Here is a 24,726-nt window from a genome sequence, read left to right as displayed (position 1 = left end):
AAACAAGTTGAATGGTAAGAGAATAGTTGGTATGACAAGTGATGGCATCATATTGACATATATGAAGGAATAATAGAACCTATAGCTGTTAGTTTCAACTGTATTTTATTTGGTTTGTATTGCAATCGGTGGTTCCACAAAAGAATCTCCTCTAATGATCCTCGTAATTCACAGACCAATATTATAGCCAACAAAAACTTGTAAACATAATTTTTAGCTCCAACGGTAACATCTTAATACAGTTCAGGATAGGGAGAACCAATGGTTGACTCTACCATATGATAATGTTTGACACCTATTTCTATACCTACAAAAAAAGGGTCTCAGATTATATAAATCTAGAGGACTAAAAGTTTTTGTTTCTTGAAATAATCAACAACCAAGTGGTGATGAGAAAGTCAAGGGATGCACTTTAAAACTAGTTCTATGTATTCCTCCTTCACCAGGGGAGTTTCTACTTCACAACTATGATTTTATTCACTCATCTTCTTTATCTTCTTTTCCCTTTGTTGGCAACTTCTTTTGCAATAGTTTTTGCCTTTGAGGTCCCAATCAAAACAACTAACTTGGCTCCTTTGAATTGCTTTTCCAAGATCAGAACATGTAATGCCTCACTTTACCACATATCCCAAAATCTCACAATTAAACAAATAGCCTCTTTTTACTCGGTCATTCCTTCCTAAATCACACCTATAATGCATGGCCCAAACAAGACTACCCCATCAAGGTACCTTGTTCGTGCAAAAACACCACAGGCCACATGACACTTTTGCGAATGTTTCAAACCTAATTTTCAGTGGCCAAGCTTGGCCAATTAAGCGTACATTGCATCCAAATGAGACTTTAGCAATACAGATTCCATGTGGGTGCTCAGAAAGTGAGTCTCAAGTAGTTGTCACCTATACGGTCCAACTGAACGATACACCAATGATGATTGCTAATCTCCTAAATTCTACATTGCTGACATGCAGAACATGAACAAGGTTCTGGCTCCAAACATTAAATTCATAGATTTTGATTAGGTGCTATTTGTTCCTAAGGAATCCAATGGGCTACTACTACTACCTAGTGCTACTAACAAAGAAGGTGGTTTCTCTGCCCTAAGCCCTCAACGAAAAATGATTCCCTTATGTATGGTATCTACTTATTTACTTATGTAAATTTTGTGTCAAAAATTATCATTCAGCTATATGCTGCTATCTGTAACAATATTAGGAATTACCACATCATGATTCATAACTTCAAAGCTTAAACTTACATTGACACTTTGATAATGTTGGGGACAAATATGTATGCTCAAGATCCAATCTATCATGTTATAATTTTTAGTAAAGAATTGTTCTTTATTTTATTATCATATTTATTGTTTTATTAAATTGTTAATATGACAAGTCCTTGATTGAAATTAGAGGCTTATTATAATGATAGAGATTATGATAATGAGAAATAAGTCTTTTATAATTTTAATCTAAATTGTTCTTGATCGTAGGATTATTGTGAATAAGACATCAATAATCCAAATAGATCAATATACATGTAATGGTCTTTATTGGATAAAGATAAATAGATCTTCTTTATTAAATTGCATATATAGATGATGTATATGTGGATGTCATCATTGAACTGACTTAATTGAAAATTCCTAATAGTTAATATTACCTTGATAAGTCAATAGGAAGTTCTCAAGAAGAAATATAATAGTTTCGTTCGACTTGAGATTATCATAGTAATTAACAAATTATTTGTTATATTTTAATTTCGGACACCTATTGCCTTGGGACACCAGTTGAATGAATATTGGATATGATTAGATACTTGTAGAATTAATGATTAATCAAGAAGGAATCCATCAATCATAGGTAATGAGTTTGATCTCTATGATACAATTAAGACCTTGCCCAAGGCAATTGGATGAAAAAAGAAAAAAAAATTCTTAAGTCATTCATTGATTAAATATGTTAACTTATTAGAGTTTGACAATAATATTATACTCTAGAGTTAACCTTGAGCAGTAAATGATGAAAGAAAATATTACATTATTCTCCTACTGTTTCTCGAAGGTAAAAAATGTTAGGTCTTGCTATTCAGATGTTAAGTAGTGTTGTTAGACGCCTACCTTAATTAGTAAATTAATTATGATTAATTTACTATCGGTTTAGTATTGAATGTATGGGGTCTCACACAAACTGAGTGTTCTAATCTTTGCAAAAGAAAATAATTTATTTGATAATTAAATTAAAGAATTTAATTTAATCAAACAAATATTTTAGTGAAATATTCTTATATTCTTTTGTAGCACCAAGACTATAATTAATATAGAAAATAAGTATTATTTTATAAATATGGAAGTTGTCCATAAAATAAGAATAATAGTCTATTGTTACATATGAAGATTAGATCATGTGATTAATTATTGTAATTAGTCATGTGATTAATTATGAATTATCTTTGTCTTGTACCATAAAATTTCTTAAATTAAAAGATATGAGATAATTTTTATTTTTATAAAGGTAAAAATATATGAAATTATTTTGAATAAAATCTTTTCTTTTTTTTTTCTTTGAAAAAAGACATAAATCCATGTCTCTCTAGCATTATAGATAAAAGCATCTACTTGAGACAAAGTGTACCAAAAACAAACTAGAAAATTTCGCCTAGTTTTAGACCTAAAAAGTAGAAAGAGAGTTTGTTTTTTAGAGTTCCACTCATCAAAGATATCAGAAATTGGTCTAGATGTGGATACACACAGATTTTTTACATTATAGAAGAAAAATTTTGTTGCTTCAAGAGCTCATCAACATGTACAAATTTAATATGTTGTCTTATTCAATATAATTTAAATGCAACATAGAACTTAATTTTCCATTGTGCGTGTTTTGAACACCCATTCTTCCTTCAATTGGTATCAAAGCAAGGTTCTTTTGTGTTTAAATTATATTTACGAATTTGTGACAAAATTTCAAATTTTATTTGCTTGCACATAATGCTTATTATGATTGTATGTGAGACTTTATGGTTTTATAGTCTGGTCGGATTAAAAATTGTTTTTTCTTACTTGTATAATTTTGTAGTTCGTTGTTACGTGCATATCTATTGAACCAGTGTGCATATTCGTTCTATGACTTTGTTATATTAATCTTATAGTATACACAGTTGATAATTGGCATGAACAGTGCTGCTTATATTTATTTTGGTTGCCGTTAGAAAGTTGAAGTATTCAAGTGTGCATTGAAGTTGTTCACAAAGTATACATTTATATATTGTGATATATTTGTTTAGATGTTTAAAATTTCTAAAATAAATATCTCACGTTTTTGTACATCAATATATATCATGTATTTGGAGAGATATTTAATTTGATCTATAATTCATTATTAATATTGATATGTGTCAATTTTGATTGATGATTTCTTTTCATGATTGTTATTATATATATATATATATATATATATATATATATATATATATATATATATATATATATATATTCACACACACATAATATATCAGATATATTATATGATTGCAATATATAGATATATATTGCAGTATATAATTTATAGGATTGTACCAAATTTTTTTATTATTATGATAAATTCAATACTATATGATATTATGTTGACCATATGATATATCCTTCTGCATAGAGATATTTGACTTATTAATTAGATTGTTATATTATATTGATAATATATGCAAAATTTTATTATATTATTATATACATACAATATATATAAGATATATTATGTGATTGCAATATATAGAGATATATCGTACTATATAATTTATAGTATTGTACCAAGATTTTGATTATTGCGATAAAAGTTAATAATATGTGATATCATATATCCTTTTGATTATATTTTTCTGCATGAGAATATTTGATTTATTGATTAGAGACAAAAAAGATTGTTTTTAATATGCTAATAGTTGGCATATAGAAATAAAAAAGGATTTTCTTTTAGGTTTAAATATGTTAGTAGTTGACAAATAGAAACATAAATGGATTTTGTTTTTAAATTTAAATATGCTAATAGTTGGAAGATAGAAAAAAGGATTTTATTTTAAATTTAAATATGTTAATAGCCAGCAATAGAAACAAACAATTGGATTTTGTTTTTAAATTTAAACATTAGATAGAAACAAGAGAGAAAATGTACGGTGAGTTTTTCCAGATTGTTAGAAAAAGAAATTTCCTTTCGTGTGCTATAAGAGCCTTAGATTGCACATAAAAAAAATACAATTACTTCTTCTCTTATTATTATTCTCTTAGAATAGAAGCACCGAATTCATTTTAAGTTTTTTTTTCTTTGTTCTACTTGTCAAAGAAGTTGACAACAAAAGTTAATTCATTCCAAACAACTAACATAGAAATAAGATTTCGAATTGAAATGATTTAATTCAAGTTGTATCTGGTCAATGACTATAAAAATCTTATTTTAGGAGCAAAATTTTGTTTCTCCACATGTTGTTTATAGTCTTTATGACAATACATATGATGATATGTGTTTTATATATGGTGATATATTATCAAGTATGTTTTATATATTAAATTGTTTAATTACAAGGAACGACTAGAATATCATGAAACTTGTGGTTTTGAAAATAAATTGGAACATATGATGCAAAATATTTTGATTTGTTTTATTACAAGGAACGATTTGACTAACAAGAGACTTGTAATTTGTAAATTAATTGGAGCATGTGACGAAAATTATTTTTATTACAAGGAACAATCTGACAACCAGGAGACTTGTAGCTTAAAATAAAAGCATGTGATGCAAGTTATTTATTTAATTAATAATAAGAAACGACCTGACAACCAAGTGACTTATAATTAATCAATATAATCAAAATTTTTTTATACTAAACATATGGACTACCTGGGGAGTATTAAATTTAATTTGTAGATACTCATAGGATTGACCTGACAACCAGATACTTATTTGGTATGATTATTATTCAAAGTGTATGTGATACATCATGTCTTAGAAAAATATATGTGATATATTCTGCCTTAGAATATGTTTGAGAAACGACTTGACAACCAAGTGACTCATTCATAGTTTTAAGGAATTTCCCACATAAAGAAATATTGAAACAAAATTGGTTGGATCCAATTATGACGATTAATATTGTTACCTAAGAATTGTTCTCATGCGTAAGATGCTTAATATGCTAATTGCCTATGAGAATCAAGTTACCTATGATCTTCTAGTAAGTTTATGTACATATATGCTTTAGAAGCAGTAACTTATTTGCCAAATAAAGTTTTTACAAAATTAGTATCTACTGTAACGACCCGCCTCGTCACTATGATATCACCACTCTAAACCATGATAATTTCAATTTTTAAATGAAAACTCCGTTAATTTGCTTATGAAAAATTAAAGTAAATTTTTTCATGATATACATTCCCAAACAACGCACCATTACTTAAATGAATATATATATATATATATATATAGGCATAGTAACTTAGTACACATCATTCACATAATGAAAAGTAAATTTGTTCATACATATACTTAAATATGTGATTTACATCCTTAATTCAAAAAAAGAATTATGTAACCAGCTACGGAGAAGTTGATTAACAAAACACAACTCTCTCCCAAAATAATCCCAACGTCATCACGTCGGCTTGGCGACTCCACAAAAGAATCTCACTTCTCGTACTCTACTGCTGTCATTTTGCTCTCACGAACAAAGGTTCGCGATCATCACAGATACCAACCACACGATACAAAAATTACGAGGGGTGAGTCTATTATAAAAAAAATTAATACAAAGATCAAATAACCAAAAATAGTAAGAAAACATTAACAAATATCATAAGCTTACACAAACATTCACTAGTCCAACACACACTCAACAAATAGTCATCATTAGTCCATAGTTCCAATTAATCATGCTCAGTATGATGCATGCACCTGACCTTAACTCTCAAATGCAATGTGGTACCATCCCCAAGGAAATATCCTAAGCGTGTCCACACGACACTCTCACTTAGGAAAACTACGCAGTAAGTGTCGAGGTCACCTTATCGAGCACATGCAACTCCCCCCCCTACGATGATCAACCTGAGTCTCAAGGGAGTTCCAAACCTAGTGACATGCCCCCAAATACAAGTATTCCTTGTTGGATCGAGTGGCCTCAGAATAATTAAGAAGGGGGGGGGGGGTTGAATTAATTATTCCTAAACCTTTACTAATTAAAAATTTACTCTTCTAAGGCTTTTACTATGTTGTTAAGTAAATGAAGAACAGAAAAGAAACTTAACCAAAAGTAAAAGCGGAAATTAAAGTGCACAACGGAAATTAAAAGAGTAGGAAAGAAGGAGACAAACACACAAGAGTTTTTATACTGGTTCGGCAACAACCCGTGCCTACATCCAGTCCCCAAGCGACTTGCGGTCCTTGAGATTTCTTTCAACCTTGTAAAAATCCTTTTACAAGCAAAGATCCACAAGGGATGTACCCTCCCTTGTTCTCTTTGAAAAACCTAGTGGATGTACCCTCCACTAGAACTGATCCACAAGAGATGTACCCTCTCTTGTTCTCAGTCAAACCCAAGTAGATGTACCCTCTACTTGTACCACAAAGGATGTAACCTCTAATGTGTTAAGACAAAGATCTGAGGCGGTTAAACCTTTGAAACTTTATGAATGGGGATACAAAAGAATTCTTTGGCGATTAGTCCTTTGAAATCTTTTGTATATGGGAAAGGGAAGAATCAAAAGAATTCTCAGACTGTGTCGTTTTGAATTCTTTGACAAGGGAGAAGGGAGACACAAAAGAATTCAGGCGGTTAGTCCTTTGTTCTTTTGGAAAAGGGAGAAGAGAGACACAAAAAGAATTCAAGCGGTTAGTCCTTGGCGAATTCTTTTTGGCAAAGGGAGAAGAGAATGAAAAAGATGAATAACACAAGTTTTCAAGGTTTGGAAAACCAAAAAACTTTTGAAAGCTTTTGGCACAAGGAAGAAGAAGAAGAAGTTCAAAGAGACTTAGAAATCAATGTGGAAAAATTGCTTGGGTAAAGATTGAATTGGAAAAGATAGATTGCAAAGATTGATTGATAGATTTTTTTGAAATGTAAAACAAAGCCTTGCTTTTATAGACTCTTCATGTCTGGTCAAGAGAACCATTAGAAGAGTTATGACTTTTAGAAAAACTTAAAACCAATTTGAAAAAGTCAAAAACTATTTGAAGAGTTACATCTTTTGATTTGTTTAGATACTATCACTGGTAATCGATTACCAAATCAGTGTAATCGATTACACAAAGCTTTTTTGTGAAAGGATGTGACTCTTCACATTTGAATTTGAATTTCAACGTTCAAGCACACTGGTAATCGATTACCAAAACATTGTAATTGATTACAACTTTTTGAAATCAATTGGAACGTTGTAAATTCAGTTGAAAACTTTTTCAAAAACATTTTGCTACTGGTGATCGATTACAACAATCTGGTAATTGATTACCAGAGAGTAAAAACTCTTTGGTAAACAAGTTTTGAGAAAAATCCATGTGCTACTCAGTTTTTGAAAAAAAACTTTTTCATACTTATCTTGATTAAGTCTTTTCTTGATTCTTGAATCTTGAGTCTTGAATCTTGATCTTGATTCTTGGAACTTGAATCTTGAAACTTGATTCTTGATTCTTGAAATCAAATTTTCTCTTTGAACCTTGAAGTGTTCTTGATTCAATCTTGAACTCATTCTATGATTCTTGAGATCATCATCTTTGTTATCATGAATTGTTCTTGATCTTTGAGCTTTTTGTCATCACCTTTGTTATCATCAAAACTTCTTTGAATCAATCTTGATTCATCATGAAGCTTGCTTCTACATTCCTCCTCATGAGAAACTACAAGTACTTACTGACAAAGTTTATACTATTTCTATGTCATATGAATCATGAAACATGGGCACCATCAATGCACTGACCGTGAATAATTAAAGATTCTAAGCCATCCCCCTTCAGAGATGCTTAAAACTCTTTAACCACTCTATTTCCCCCACCAGGGATATCCAACAAGGTCATTGCACCCCCCATGTACATACACAACATACAACGTATGAAACATGTGCACCACCAATGCACTGACTGTGGATAATTAAAGATTCTAAGTCATCCCCCTCTAGAGATGCTTAAAACTCTTTAACCACTCTATTTCCCCCATGAGGGATATCCAACAAGGTCACTGCACCCCCCATGTACATACACAACATAACATCATCACAGTGCATTTTCAACACCATCAACATTTCATCTCAATATCACTCTCAACATCAACATCATCTCATCTCAATGATATTATCAACAACAACAACATCATCTCATATTAACATAATCATCAATAACAACATCAATGCATATTGACATAATCATCAATAACAACATCATCTCATATCAATATCATCATAAACATCAACATCACCTCATATCAATTAATGTCAACAATAGAAATATCATCAGTAAGTCACACTCCGCATATACATATACAGTTCATGTTTGAGATTCACACTCCCTAGGTCTTTAGACTACACAAGTCTAATAGAAACAATAATGTTATTCATCAATAATAGATATATCACATCCCATTAGTCAAAAACATTGTTTTCTTGAAAACCAACATGCAACAGGGATAGGCATACATCCCCCTAGTTAGGTTCCTTGACCCCAACTATGATATCAAAAGCTGTAAACAAACAATAAACTCCCCTTACCTATCTATATCTCTCTCTTAGTGTTGGACAAGTGGCCTCAGAAATTTTAAGATGGGGAGGGGGGGGGGGGTTGAATTAAGATTTCGTTGACTATTCCTAATTGAAAATTTCCCTTTCTTGGATATTCCCTAGATTCAATTATTTCTTTAATTATAAGTTACTCGAATAATAAATAAGGAGAAGTAACTTTAAAGAAATATGAACACAACAGAAAGTAAAAGAGATTAAGGGAAGAGAGAATGCAAAACTGGATTTATACTGGTTTGGCCACAACCCGTGCCTACGTCCAGTCCCCAAGCAATACGCTTGAGATTTCCACCATCCTTGTAAAATCCTTTATAAGCAATGAACCATAAAGGAATTTACTCCTTTGTATTCAGTGATTACAACCAAGAAGTTATTCTCACTTCTTGCAATGAACCCCAAGGAACGTTTGTCCCTTGTGTCTAGTGATAACAACCAAGAAGTTATACCAACTTCTTGCAATGAAGCCCAAGGAACGTTGGTCCCTTGTGTCCAATGATAACAACCAAGAAGTTATATCCACTTCTTGCAATGAACCCAAAAGATGTTGTTCTTTTGTGTCCAGTGATCAACCAAGAAGCAAATCCTGCTTCTTGCAATGAACCCAAGGAATGTTGGTCGCTTGTGTTTAGTGTTTGCAACCAAGAAGACCTTCTCTTGAAAATAGTCACCAAGAGTAGGTCTCTTGAAAAGTTTTTTGTAAGAATGGAGGAGAGGAAGAAAATAGAATAGCACAAGTTTTTGTCCAATGAACTTTTCTTGACAAAGCAAGTGTTGGACAAAAACTCTTAGAAAGATGTTGAGAATTAGTGTTTATCACTATTCTGAAATTCATGTCATGGTCACATATTTATAGTCATTTGATGACTCTTAAAGAAACCATGTTAAAAGTTGTGACTTTTGACAATTTCTTCAAAAACCAGTCACTTTAAAAGTTGTGACCCTTGACAATTTTTCAAAACCAGTCACTTTAAAAGTTGTGACTCTTGGCAATTTTTCAAAACCAGTCACTGGTAATTGATTACCATAATGGTGTAATTGATTACACAATTTATTTTATCAAAAGTTGTGACTCTTTATGTTGAGGTTTGAAATCCAATGTTCAAAAACCACTGGTAATCGATTACAAATATTGTGTAATCAATTACACTATTTTGAAAATATTTTGTCACAAGTTGTGACTCTTGAGATTTGAAATTCAACGTTCAAAAACATTGGTAATTGATTACATGCCCATGGTAATCGATTACTACTTTGTAAAATAGTTATAAAACTGTTTTGGGCTTCTGATAATCGATTACTACCTTATGGTAATCGATTACCAGAGAGTAAAAACTCTGGTAAAAGATTTTTATTTGAAAAATTCTTTTGGACAAATTATGCTATTCAATTTTTTCTTTGAAAAATTCTTTTCATACTTATCTTGATGCTTTTCTTGAGGTTCTTGCATATCTTGAGTCTTCTCTTGAATCTTCACTTGAATCTTCTGGATTTCTTTAATCTTGTTTGAATGTATCTTTTTATAATCTTTGGCATCATCAAAATAATCTTGGAAGCTTTGCTTCTACACTTAGTTCCTTGCGGCGTTGTTCTAAGATCTCTTAGGTTCACGTCTGTTCGTTCAAATGCAGAGCTCTATATACCTGTCACAACCTACCCTTTTGCGGGTGAGCGAGGCGAGGCTCACGGGTGCGTCTTCCATAGGAGGAAAATGCGCGGAGTCGCCACCAACGTTTATTGAAAGGAAAGCGTTAGAAAAACCAAAGGAAACCGGTCATGAAGAATATTCCAGATTCGGGAGTTATCTTTATGTTTGAGGAAGGTATTAGCACCTCTCACGTTTGTCCCAAAGGACAACAGCCTTAGATTAGGATTGTGTGAAATTATGTATCTAAACTTTTATTTCTTTCTTCTTTTTTATGTCGACAAAAACGAGACTCTTGCTCCTACGCACCCTCCATCGAAGAGGAAATCAGACCTACGTAGTTCTTTCAAAAGGCAGTTATATGTTGATTTTCCACTTTCGAACGGTCCATGTTAACCGATAAAAAAGCAAAGAGGACCGTTTAAGGCGTTGGACCTTAAAACATTTTTTTTAGTGATTTTTGCGGACAAAGCTTGATTTTAGCCTTAGTTTCACTTTAGTTATTAGTCAATTTAATTAAGAAAGAAAAATCCCAAAGAGAAACGTCTGATTGATTTTTTTGTTTTATTTTGCTAAAAGATATTTTTTTATTATTATATTATTATTTTACTTCTTTTTGGTTTCCAACGTGGTTACGGCATGACCGAACTGTCGGATTTCATTTTAACAGAAATTAACAGATGTTACAATTCAAATGATCGGTGGAAATTTATTTTATTTTTTGATTAGGCGAGAAAATGACTTAAATAAATGACTAAAGCACGTCAAAAGGGGGTACGAAAAGTAAATGAAATGAAAATAAATGTACGCGAAACAAGTCGAGACCACCAAGGGTACATAGAATGAATTGACAAGTTCGATTTTGGGAACTTACCGGTTGAAGACCGAAGAACGACGAAGAACGACCGAAAGACGACGGAAAATCTTCACGAAATCACCCACGGAAACGTTTCGGACACGTTAAGGAAGCGCCTCGGCTTGGATTTTCATCACGGAAATGATTTTTTTCACTAAATTCAAGTGATCCTCAGCTACTAGGAGGGTTGAACGTTTTTGTTCTTCCCTCCTCCCCCTATTTATAGGGAAAAGAGGGAGAAGCTTGCCACCCAGCTCGCCCAGGCGAGCTAGGTTGCTTCCTCCAGAAGGTACCGCCTTCTGGAGGAACTTCTTGGAAGGCCCAAGTGGGTCTGGTTGCTATTTGCACCCCCTATTTACTAAATACACCACCTTGCCTTTTTTGTTGATTCTTTTTTCGTAACGTTACGGAACTTTACGAATTCCGTAACGATACTTGTTTTCCTTCCGTAATGTTATGGAACCTTACGGATTACGTACAAACGAGTGTTCAAATCTTTGTAAAAGAAAATAATTTATTTGATAATTAAATTAGAGAATTTAATTTAATCAAATAAATATTTTAGTGGAATATTATTATATTCTTTGCTAGCACCAATAATATAAGTAATATAAAAAAGAAGTATTATTTTACAAATGTGAAAGTTGTCCATAAAATAAGAATAATAGTCTATTGTTACATATTAGGATCACATCATGTGATTAATTATCATAATTAGTCATGTGATTAATTTTGAATTATCTTTGTCTTACATTAGGAAGCTTCTTAAAATAAAATAAAAGATATGAGATATTTTTTATTTTTATAAAGGTAAAGAGATATGAAATTTCTAAATCCACATCTCTTTAACATTATAAATAGAAGCATCAACCTGAGGCAAAGTGTACCGAAAAACAAACTAGAAAAGTTGAAGCTTAGTTTTAGACCTGAAAAGTAGAAAGAGTTTGCTCTTTCAATTCGATTTCTACTCATCAAAGAGTTAATAACACAATAGAAATTGGTCTCGGCGGGGGATACACGTGGAGTCTTCACATTGTTGAAGAGAAATTTTGTTGCTTCAAGAGCTCATCAGCAGACACATTTAAATACACATTTAGTGTATTGTTTGTTTGATTAAATATAATTTAAATACAATATAGACCCTAATTTTCCATTGATCCCCTTTTTCCTTTGGATACCCGCAATGATATACTTCAATTTGAAAATTAAGGTGAGGAGAAGAACTCTATGTTAACAACCAAACCATTTTTTAGACGTAAAAAGTTTTATTTTTTTAGTCATTACATTAGTGAAATAGGATTATAGATAAATTCTTATTTGAATGTTTCCAACTATTTGTTTTGCACTTTTGGCGCTGATCGAGGCCGTATCCGAATCAAATAAACATTAAAAATGTAGTATCTAAAGAGGAAAAACTGATCATTAAGCATGAATGTAAATTAAGCGCAGAGACAATTAATCAAGCACTAAGCATGTATGGATTAATAGCAACAAATACAAAGTAATTGGTGAAGAGGAAAAACTGATCAGAATTCAATAGTAATAACAAAACCTCAAAGAGAGTTGTGCTTGATCCTCAAAGAAAACAACGCTGGAGACTTAGCCTTCCATTAATCAGTAGAAAATGAAATTGTAGATTGAAGCAGAAACGAAATTACAGAAAACGAATTTTATTCTACGTGAATAGTGCACATGAATAGTAAAAATTAGAATTCTAAAATCCTAGAATTATTCTCCTCTCCTAAAAAAACTCCTAAAACTAAAACCCTAGTGCTATTATATAGGTCCTCAGCCCCAAAGCTTACAAATCTATTTTAAGTCCAAACCCATAAACGAAATAAAATAAAATCTGGACAAGATAAGATAAGATTGGCTGAAATAAAATCTGGACGAAATAAAATCTAGATGAAATAAAATTTGGATAAGATAAGATTTGATAAAATAAAATTGTCTGCTCTCTTCAAGTCCAAGCCCGATTCCAGATTCAAGCCCAATTGCTTATAATTCTCCTGAAATTAAATTAAAAACACAAAATTAGTCAAGTAGTCCCAAATGATAAAACTGCATAATTAATTTGACAATTAAGGCTAATCAGTAATTAAAATGGTGAAAAAAAGGGTTAAGAAATAGGAGAAAATAATGACACATCAAATCCCCCCACACTTAGCCTTTTGCACTTCTGGGCAAAATAAAAAAGCAAAGCATGGAACAAATCCAGAGACATTAAAGAGAAACAAACAAACACAAAAACAATTACATATTTCTCAATGAATCTCAAGGAATGAAAGGAATAGGCAACATCCAACACGTAGAGAGTTAAAGAATCAAGACAGTCATGAAAATCATCCAAGCATCTCAAACATGGCAAGATAGTCAATTAGCTCAAGAATGAAAAGTGATAAAGCCTCATAAGATATGCACTCTATCTCTCAAGTGTCTAGGCTACTGTTTACTCTCAGAACACCCATGAAAACAAACACCACATAGACTTGGCAAGACTCTAAAATTGACAACCACACCACAAACACATGCACATGAGGATCGAAAGGTCTTTTAAGGTTGTAATGGGGCCAAGGATAAGGTAGAGGAAAGTATGGGATAAGTAGCTAAAACCCAAAGGAATAGAGAAGCAATGGGGAATAAGTGGGAACTAAGAAAGAGTAGTAAACCCCAAAACCAAAATTAAAAATTAAGCATAAAAAGTAAACCCAAAACAAAGTCAACCAAGTCCTCAAACCAATCCAATTCTTCAAACCAAGACCTCATGTATTCAACTTCATTCTTTTTCTATTTTTTTTTTTGAACGTGAACAGTAGCAATTGAAAGCAATTGAAAAATAAAGTAACAATTAGGCAATATATGTATATACATCAAGCATGGCCAAAATACATCATCAAGCATGGCCAACAAAAACATATCATCCAATGAAACATACCCCTCCACACTTATTCCCAAAACAATTTCAAAGCTCCAAAATTCCTTAAGGGTATGGTGAGATCATGGTTTTTCACTTAAGGCTTGTAATGAACTTCAAAACAAAGAAATGGGAACATAGGCTGAAAGGGGCTATCAAAGGAATTAATTCAAGGTAGGCTCATTTGGCTAGAGGCTTATAAGAACAAAATGCCTAAATCATCTCCCAACATGCATGTGAAACAAGAAGTATCAACAAGAGTCAAGCCAAGGCTATTGTGCAAGCAATCAATGGGGAAAAACACACCGAATAAAATAGATGATGATGGCTCTAATTCACAAGTAAGTCTCTCATCCTAGGTTACGAGAATTTATCCTTAATCAGTTCAACCACTTAATCCAACCCTAAATTAAATTACTAAGCAAAAATTAACATAAGACTGTCATTATGTGATTAAGCAACACATACACCAATTAATCATGAACGAAACTGATCATTAAGCATGAACGTAAATTAAGCTCAGAGACAATTAACAAGCACTAAGCATGCATGGATTAATAGCAACAAATACAGAGTAATTGGTGAAGAGGAAAAACTGATCAAAATTCAATAGTAATAACAAAACCTCAAAGAGAGCTGTGTTTGATTCTCAAGAGAAAACAACGCTGGAGACTTAACCTTCCATTAATCAACGTTATGGTATAATTGACAGTAACTATAACTTTAAAAATAGAAAAGAGAATAGAAAGGAGAGCAAAGTAGAATAGAAAGGAGAGCGAAAGCGACCAAGACATTGACTGGCATGCACAACATCACTTACAAGTGAATTTGAGAAAAAAAAAAACAAACCACAAAGCAAAATCAATCTGCATGCATGTATCATAATGAGGATCTTTTGAATAATGTGAACTACTTAAAAATAATTGTAGTGTTTTAAAATAATATCATTTAGTAATTAATTAATTATAAATATCATTGTTTTAAACAAATTTAAAGAGAAAAACTGCTAATTAAGAGCATGGAAATATATATAAAGACTGAATGAATTGAAGGCCATGAGAAAAAACAATATCAAGAAGATCGAGATAAGCCTGGACCTGGTAAGCTTATTCATTGATCGAGAAAAACTTTGGTCTTATACAATTTTAAAAGTTGAGTTGTTGGAGTCACAATCATAGCGTTCAAACAAATAATATAAACCTGCAAAATTAAACCAGAATTTGTATTATACTACTGTCCTAGGGGAAAAGTACATACATAGAGGGGCCAAAACTATATGTTTTTGTTTAAGCTAAGTTAAAGAGTTAAGACACAGAAGTTACTAAGTAGTTTAGTGGTTAACAAAAACTAGCTTTAGTTTTCTAATTAAGACTGTACTGACACTTCATTAATTAATATCTTTGGTTCGGCTTTAACTACCGAAGTTTAGCTATAATTTCATGTCAAATGTATTCCAACAAGACCTAGAAGCTACTTCAAGAAACTTGAAAGTGACACCCCACTGGTTGCCCTTTATACTACTTGGAGAAGCTACAATTCTTATCTTCTGTGTTATTTCAATTTATTGGCATGATTTTGATACTTAACGTGCCTATTAATTGGATCCCAAAACAAACACAGGATACTTAAGTTTAATTATTTAATTCAGTTGGAAATATTAGTTTATTATTATAAAATATCTATCAATTTATTGTGCAATGCATACCAAGAACTCTATCTCTTGGAGCATATTCATTGCATGTTATACTAAAAAATGAAATTCCTATGAAATCACTGGAACTGTATAACCAAATGATGCTCGAGACATGTGATTCAGTTCCAAATTCTCCAAATAATGGAAATTCCACAAATAACTTCCATGAGTTGCATATCAAATGTGACACCCTCTACCCCATACATATATGTACTAATAATAAAAAAAATAAGAAATCAAACTTAATTAAAAGTTTTTAAAATACATTTAAATACAAGCCTTTTAAAAGGGTAAAAGGCTCACATTCACCTTTCTAACATCATAATAAAACTTGTCCAAATAAATAATAAATTCACTTCGCCTCAAAACAAGACCGTCTAAAACTTCATACAATTAATATAGAACCTATACCATAATGTCGCATCCTATCAGAGCATATTGTTCCCGTGTCCTCAAGTATTAGGTTCTTCATAGTCATCCACCTATTCATCTGCTCCCACGAACACAAGGTTCGAGATCATCACAGGATCCAAACACAAATAGCACACTGAGAGTGAGTTATCACATTCCTAACTAATAAAGAGTAACGAGACAACATGTAGGTGTAAATATCATAAAAAAAATAAAACTTACTTAAATATAGCTCACATCATTTCACCACTTTGTCACCCAACATCATATCATAACACCACACGTCTCATTCATCTTCACAACATTCACGTACTCAAGGATCAACACACAATATCACCAAGTCAATCAATATCGATCAATACACAAACATATACACTAAGACTCAATCCTATATGCAATGTGGTACCATGTCAATGAAAAACCTCGTCGGGAGCCTAGGAGTACATGACAAGACAAACCACACACTAGCAAGTCAAGTCACTCTCAGGGAGACTAGTCAGGGTCACAGTATTTTGCGAGAATGCTCCAACCATATGAGATCAACATAGACTTAAAGGAGCACTCAAACCGAGTGACCCCCAAGGCCTACACTCCAAAGAGTCTGTTAGGGCCTCTCCCTCCTGATTCAGGTCCAACCCATAAAATATTTTAGCATACAGACTCTATCTATGAACTGTACAAAACATACGACTCCTGAATTGTTCTCAAATAGTTTATCTCGTCACCCTTAAAGGGTCTTACCATTAATTCGTCGCCTTTAAAGGGACTTAGCATTAACTCGTCGTCCTTAAAGGGTCTTAGCATTAACTCGTTGTCCTTAAAGGGTCTTAGCATTAACTCGTCGCCCTTAAAGGGACTTAGCATTAACTCGTCGCTCTTAAAGGGACTTATAGTCGTGTGATTGTATAGTTCATAGTTCACAACTCAATGCACACAACATCTCAATCACATACATACACAATTTATGACATAAACTCGATCTTAATCACAATGGTATGATCTCAATTAACACGTTATCACACCTCATGAATCATATACACTTTACCTATGAACTATGCAATACACACAACTACTCAATTGTTTTCAAAATCATTTTAATTGGTTGGGTTCCCATAGTGATCCCATCACAATACTCGTCACCTTTAAAGGGTCTTACAATTGTGTGATTGCACAGTTTATAGCTCATAGCTCAATACACACATCTCAATACACATTTATTTCACCATTAATCACAGGTTCGAATTATCACATACTCACAATTTGAATCACCATTTCATAATCTCAATATAACAATTTATACAAAAAGTTTATCACAACATGGGAAGTAGAACCCCTCAAATAATTTCACACAATTATACCAAAATCAATTAATCAAAATCATAGATATAAAAAAAATAAAAAGACTAAGATCACTCTATTTTATCAACCAATTTACATCAGGACATCAATAATGTAATTATAATAATAAAGGAAAAATTATAATTTAATAAACATCCCAAAATAAACCCAATTTAATTTTCTAAGAATCCCTATACATGTCCATTCTAACCCCAATTGGGATAAACTCATCCCTTATCTCTAAGCGGGCTCATGTGTCTTCCGACAGCGATAGCGGCATCTCTAGCAAGTTCCTGAGATTCCTCAATTTTTTTTTCTGATTGCTCTGATAGGATTCCCAAACGTCAGAGAGAAAAAAGGATTGAAGCCTCCATTTTATACTGTCTTCATGCGATTCTGTTTTCTCTCTCCATGGATATTACTTCACAAATCCCAACGGTGAAGGTGTGCAAAACTTAATCACAACAATGCAACGGTTAACATATCCGGGATCGTAGTTTTACCAAGACAGTTTTGGGTTTCTGCGGGAAAAGAAAAGGCTATGATGCGAAGTGTATTTCTCTCAGCTTTGACATGATTCGAAATTCCCAACGGTGAAAAGGCTCAGAATTGGGTTGCGAACCTGGTTCTTAAATTTCACAACGATCCAACGATGAATGAGTCCGAGATCATTGTTTTTCTAAGACAGGTTTGGTGGTCTGCGAGAAAAAGAGAGGGTTTTAGAAGAAGAAGAGGAAAAAACGAAAATGAGAGGAAGATGATGCATCTTGGTGAAAAATAACCTAACATATCGCTATATATACCTAGGGTACTCACAACTTATTATTTACTCTATTTATTTATTTTTATTATTTTATATAAAGGAACTCTATTTTATTTTCTATCAAATGAATAAATCAAATATATATATATATATATATATTTTTTTTTTTTCTTTTTTTTCTTTCAAAGCATTATTTTATTACAACTATTTTTTCTTTATTTATTTAATTATAAAAACCTCACCATTCTCTAAAACTTCATTTATTTATTTATTTTTACTAAAAATCCTTTTTAATTTATTTACGAAAAATGGGATGTTACATCAAATGCAAGCATTTACCCACAAATGTGCAAAAGATAAAAAGTAAGAGCCAACTTTCAAGTAGCAATAAGTCAGGATAAGTGGCAACCAAAATTTGTGATTTATTAGTAATTCTCATTCTTGATTGGTTTCACCCTTTCACTAAACTAACAATGCAAACAATTGATTCTAAGCCCTGAACTTATCCTCCATGATTGAGTAAAGGAAAAAGAAATTGGGGGCTGAAACAAAAATTTATAAAATGTGAGGCTGGCCAGAGTTTTCTTTTACATGAATCGTGGAAAGCAAGGTACCAAACCATAACCTTGGAATAATAATCACAAATAGATGTAAGATATACTCAAAAGGTCTGGCAGAAAACTAGTCTATACAACCAGATATTATAGCTTTGCTAGTTTATTTGTAATCACAGAAAGGGAAAATTTTGTGGTTACAATGAATACCTTACAAGATATTTAGCACAACTTATTCTAGTATATTTTGAAATGAGGTAATGAAGAAGCACTTGGTGATAATAATGCATCTGTAGATCAGTAAGTAAAGAACAAGATAGTAAGCTTTTTTTTTATTGTTTTACAAATTAAACTAATTGATAAAGTGGATAGCAATGGGGTGTCTATCTTCATGAGCTAAGGTAGTGTATAATACTAGCCTCTGAAAGAAACAAATGAAAAAGGTGCACAAAATTAAAAATGTCTGACAGCTCAAAAGGAAAATCTTTCATTACATCATCATACGCAACATCCTTACTTTCAGACCTACATCATCCAAACCTCAGGGGATGCTTCCATTGAGAGGCTAATAAAAATAACAAACAATGGAATACAATTCCTTACTTTTCCTGGAGAGAAGATGATATGCTAAACAATAGCAAAAGCACTTCAAACAATAGATCATCCTGCCATTCAAGTGATAAATAACACCAGTGAAACTACAAGATATTGTCATTAAAAGATTCAAATGTGTTATGCTAAAGGAAAATAATTAAGACTTGAGACTCTAATTAATTCCTCAGTTTTGCAAACATATTTCCAACCTAAGAAGCATGAATACAGACATACTCAAAATGTCCTATTAGAATTTGAAGTGATCTTATATGAACACAACTGCTTTTTTAAGTTTTTGAGCTTCAATTTCCAATACATGATCAGCTACCCAAACTTGTCAAAATATATCAAATCCCCATTTGTAGCTAACTTAATCTTCAAAGCATTCCATATGGACCCAAGAGTTATAAAAACCCAAAATTTAAAGAACTGAAAATGTTTTGAAGACAATGCCGATGCCAAACAAGCTTCATACTCATAAACTATAATACACAAACAATAATATACATTCAAAGGAACAATTGCAAAACGACCTCAGTGAGTGACGGCGCGAAGGAGAACTTGACGGAGGAGAACTTCGACAGACCTCGAGGGAGAGACTTACGATATTAGTGACGTGCGTCGGAGCAGAGTGAGTGAGTGCGCGAGGGAGGGCAGAGTGGTTGATGGAGGCTGGGGAACTTGGAGAGAGGTCGAGGGAGAAATTGCATTCAGTAGTGCTCTTCGACGGAGTCACAGCTGCAGAGAGGTAGGGCTTTAATTTTGGGAATAAGACGGTTTTTAAGTAAAACCCGTCGTAGTTTTCATTCCACATGATTACAAGATTGCCACCAAGACACGTTATAAAATGGTTTTTAATAACCGCCTTAGAATGTGTGTTGTAAAAAGCATTTTTCATTCCACAAATTACAAAATTTCTACCGCGACATTTTCTAAGGCAGTTCCACAGAGAACCGCCTTAGAAACAATGTCGTAAAACAATACATTTCTAGTAGTGTATTTCTAGTTCATCTAATAATGTTTCTCTTAATTTAAATTTAAGCCTAGGAAGTGATTTAAGTGGGGCAAAATGCGCTTATAACTTTCACCAAATTAATGATGTTCATTGACCAAGGGAAGTTTGGCAAGACAGTTTTGATCCTAATTAATTAAACAGATGCATTTTTGTGTCAATAGACACTCCTGATGTCAGTTTCTCTTCCTTTGATTTTTAAATTGTTGGCAGAAAAGAAACATAAGTGGACAACAATAATCATAGGCATCCTAGCGGGCATGACATTTCTTTCAATTGTTACTACGATCATTCTTATTCTAAGGAGAAATAAAGTCAACAAAATCAGCATAGAAGATTCACGCCTTATCTCTAGAAGATCAATTGCCAATAGAACTATTTCCTCAAAGTATAGCCTTCATAAGGAATTTGTGGACGGTAGTTTAAAATGCACTTTTCACAAAAAATGCAACTTATGATTCAAATATAAATTTTTTAATCGGTGGCCAACAAGAGAAAGACTAGAACTTATTACATGGTAAATATTGGTGCAGATGTAATTTCATTTGAATCAGAAAGACCAGTGATATATAACCTTGAGGAGCTACAAATAACTTTGATGAAAGTCGTAAAATTGGAAGTGATGGATATGGAAGTGTTTATTTTGGAGTCTTAGGGAACAAGGTATGCAAATACTAGTTACATAGTTTAATGATCCCCAACATTGCAAGCACATCCTTTAATTGTGTTGACTAAAAAACTTGGAAGATTGTTTAACTACAGGAGTTTGCTGTGAAGAAGATGAGGTCTAATAAATATAAAGAGTTCTATGCTGAACTCAAGGTCTTGTGTAAAATCCAACACATCAACATTGTAAGTGATACCTCTGATGATGTTTTCTTTGACATAGTGTTAAGAGTTCTGATGTTTGAATACAAGTATTTAACACTGACATATGATCTGTCAGAGCCAAAATTGGACCCGTGATTCAGGTTAAGCTTAATGAAATTTGAAATACCGCTTACCCTAATATGCCTAATCAACACAAAAAACATTGTTAGTAAAATATTTTTTTTTTAAAAAAAAACAAATTATACTTCAAATCTATAGAAATTTGGGCAAAATCTACTTTGTAAATTCAACATCCTTAGAATAAAATTAACTAGTTAGAATCTATGAACATAATATCCACATCATTTTAACGACAAATATTTAGTACATAGCCAAGATAACAATACTAACTTCCAAAAGTTACAGTGTCCAAAGTACAATATAAAACAACTAAAAAAAGGGCCATCAAACAATAGAGGTCTATTAATGGAATGCTCTACTTGTTGGGAAGGACCGCAACTCTCAGTAGCCTATTTCTTCTAATGAGAAATTTTTACGTAATGGGAGACAACCACAGGCTTATGGTCTAGAGTCTCTAGACCCATCTCTATGCGACACTTGTTCAAAATTTTTAATTTATAAAAAATAGTTAATAACACTTAATCATGTGACATATAGGATTAATAAAAATAATGATAATTTTATACTCCCTCCTGCCTTAACTATAAGAAGAAAAAAACATTCTTTTTATAGTCTCAAATATAATTTTTTTAATTAACTTTATCTTATTTAATGTTGTTATTTATTTAGTTGAAGTTTTAGTTTCATTGACTCTTTTTTGTTCTAATACCAAGTTCTAATAAAGGATAAGTTGAAAAAAAATAATTTTCAATTGAAATTGATACAATTAAATGTGGTTAACTAATTTTCTTAATTAATGTGAAATAATTATTTTTTTTTATTTGAGACCAGAGGGAGTACCTCCTAATAAAAAAAGTAAATAACTAAGGCTCATAGACTTAGTGAGAATAAAATAACATAATGACTAGGAATGAGAAACAAAATAATGCTCAAGAAATTCATAACTATAGAGTTCAATTATAACAAATAATATTATAAATGGAATTAATTTATCTAATAAAAATTTCAGAGAATAAAAATATAAATTTAAAGTCAAGTGCCAATAAGTAATGATTTTGTTTAATAAGAATACTCATATGCATCTTCTTTTTTCTTATGTCACTTCTATCTTATTTTTTTCTTATCTCTTTTTTCCTTTTTTAATCGTATCACTTATCACTTCTATTTATTTTTTTTATATTTTTTCCTTTTCTCCTCATCTGTCTTATTTTCACTCCAATCAGCCCCTAAAATGAAATGAATGAATATCATTGTTCTCTACTCTTTTATTTAAGTCTATAATTTTTAAAATAGAATAATATAGACAAAAATGCAACTATAGCTTTCCAACATTAAAAATGTTTTTTTATCAGGATGTAAAGACTTCAATATTGTAGGAGTCACACATGAGAGAAAAGTACTGACTAACTAAATTGAATCAATTGCTTTCAAAACTAAATTGAAAGTATGAAGCGGGTCCATATAAGTAATGAATAACTAAATTGAATCAATTGCTTTCAAAACTACTTTGGAGTTACAAGGGAGGTAGTAGCTATCGAATTTGAACAGTAATAAACTAACAATTACTCAATAGCTTTAGAGCTCTAAAATGCAACTTTCTTAAAAATAAAAATATATCTAAAGATAGCTATTTTTTCTCAAATTTTTAGTCGTGAGCATGCCTCAAAAGCCTCAATAATAATTTTCAAGTAGTAGGTGGCATTATTTACTTCTTATAGCTGAACGAAAGTAAATAGGAGATTGGAGCAGTAACCATCTTTTATAACAATTTATGTTAGTTTATATGTTTTGAGAAAATAATTTTTTTTTTCTTCATAATCACTATTGCAGGTGGAGCTGTTGGGATATGCCAACGGAGAAGATGACCTCTGTTTGGTGTATGAGTATGTTCCAAGTGAATCTCTTAGTGATCATCTTCATGATCCATTACATAAAGGTATTTTGGATAATTGAGGCTTTTTTATTTTTCCTGCAAAAACTAAATGCAAGAATTGTTTAAAAAAGCCATATAGAAACAAAAGAATTTGTATAATTATAAGTATCACCACAAAACTACAAAAGGCTACAAGCCAGACCAAAAAGCACGTCGAGTCATGAATCAATTCACGTGAGACAGTTTAAAATCAATTATTAGTTTTGTATTTGAGTTTAGGATATACAATTATATTAAATTTTTGAATTGAGAATTTTAATGATTCTACTAATTCAAATAGGATTGCTTTTTATGGGGGATAAATGCCGACTCTTCCACAAAGCACACAGCACCGGCCCTAAAACGTAGATAATAGGGATTATTTTGTGATCTTCTATTATATATGGTAATTTCAAGTTCAGAGCAAAGGTACTTATCACTTGTGAATCTTTTACTTCTTTTACTCAGTTCTGGCTGAAAATGCCTCTCATTAAGTACATGTAATGAACCAAAGCTTATAAACTTAAGTTTGAGTTAAACATAAATTTGCAAAAGTCTTATTTCTACAAAACTCAATTTCAGGAATAGGTAATCATACTTTTAAAGGTAATCAAACATGTCACGAAACTGAGTTTATTCTTCAAAAGTACACTCAGAAGTACTTTTTGAAGGATAACCAAAGATATCCTAATTCTTCTTTTAAGGAAAAACTATAAAATAAACGTTTAACAGAAAATGCTCTCGAATCATCATGCTCATATTTCTAAATTCTAAATATACTACTCCTATTATCTCTTATCATAAGAAATAAAGCTAATCATAGATTTCAGAAATAACTTGCTAAAGTTCATTTATTTGTCAGATTACATTGCATCAATTAATTATTTGCACTACATAGTCCTTATCATTAACTTGCCATTTGATTCAAAGGTGGGAGATTTTGGACTTGCAAAGCTGGTAGATCGAACTGATGATGAAAATTTTATAGCAACTAGGTTAGTAGGAACACCAGGCTACCTTCCACCAGAGTAAGGTTTTATGCATTTCAATCATGGCTAGAATTTTAGTTCATTCAATGGATATTAGAAATGCTAGATGTGACACTCTCTACCCCAACATGCATATAAATGGGAAAAACATATAAAATGCGGAGTCTAATTAAATCAATTTTATTCAATAAAATCGTAAGTAAATCCACGTGGATAAAAGGTCCACATTTGTTTCACTGTTACCAAATGAAACTTCTCAAAAACATTTCTGGTTCAAAACAAAGTCGTTCAAGTTTACAAAAGAATTCAAGTTAAGCAACAAAATAAAATAAAGTAAAA

The 24,726-nt window shown here is 31.9% G+C and overlaps 1 pseudogene; it reads left to right on the top strand.

The window, feature by feature from the left end:
• The first annotated feature begins 467 nt into the window (after nucleotides 1-467).
• Nucleotides 468-24,430, top strand: LOC106796942 (lysM domain receptor-like kinase 3; annotated as a pseudogene).
• The last annotated feature ends 296 nt before the right edge of the window (nucleotides 24,431-24,726 follow it).

Source organism: Glycine max, chromosome 18, assembly GCF_000004515.6.
Source record: "Glycine max cultivar Williams 82 chromosome 18, Glycine_max_v4.0, whole genome shotgun sequence".
Taxonomy (NCBI): domain Eukaryota; kingdom Viridiplantae; phylum Streptophyta; class Magnoliopsida; order Fabales; family Fabaceae; genus Glycine; species Glycine max.
This window is presented reverse-complemented; position numbering and strand designations above follow the sequence as displayed.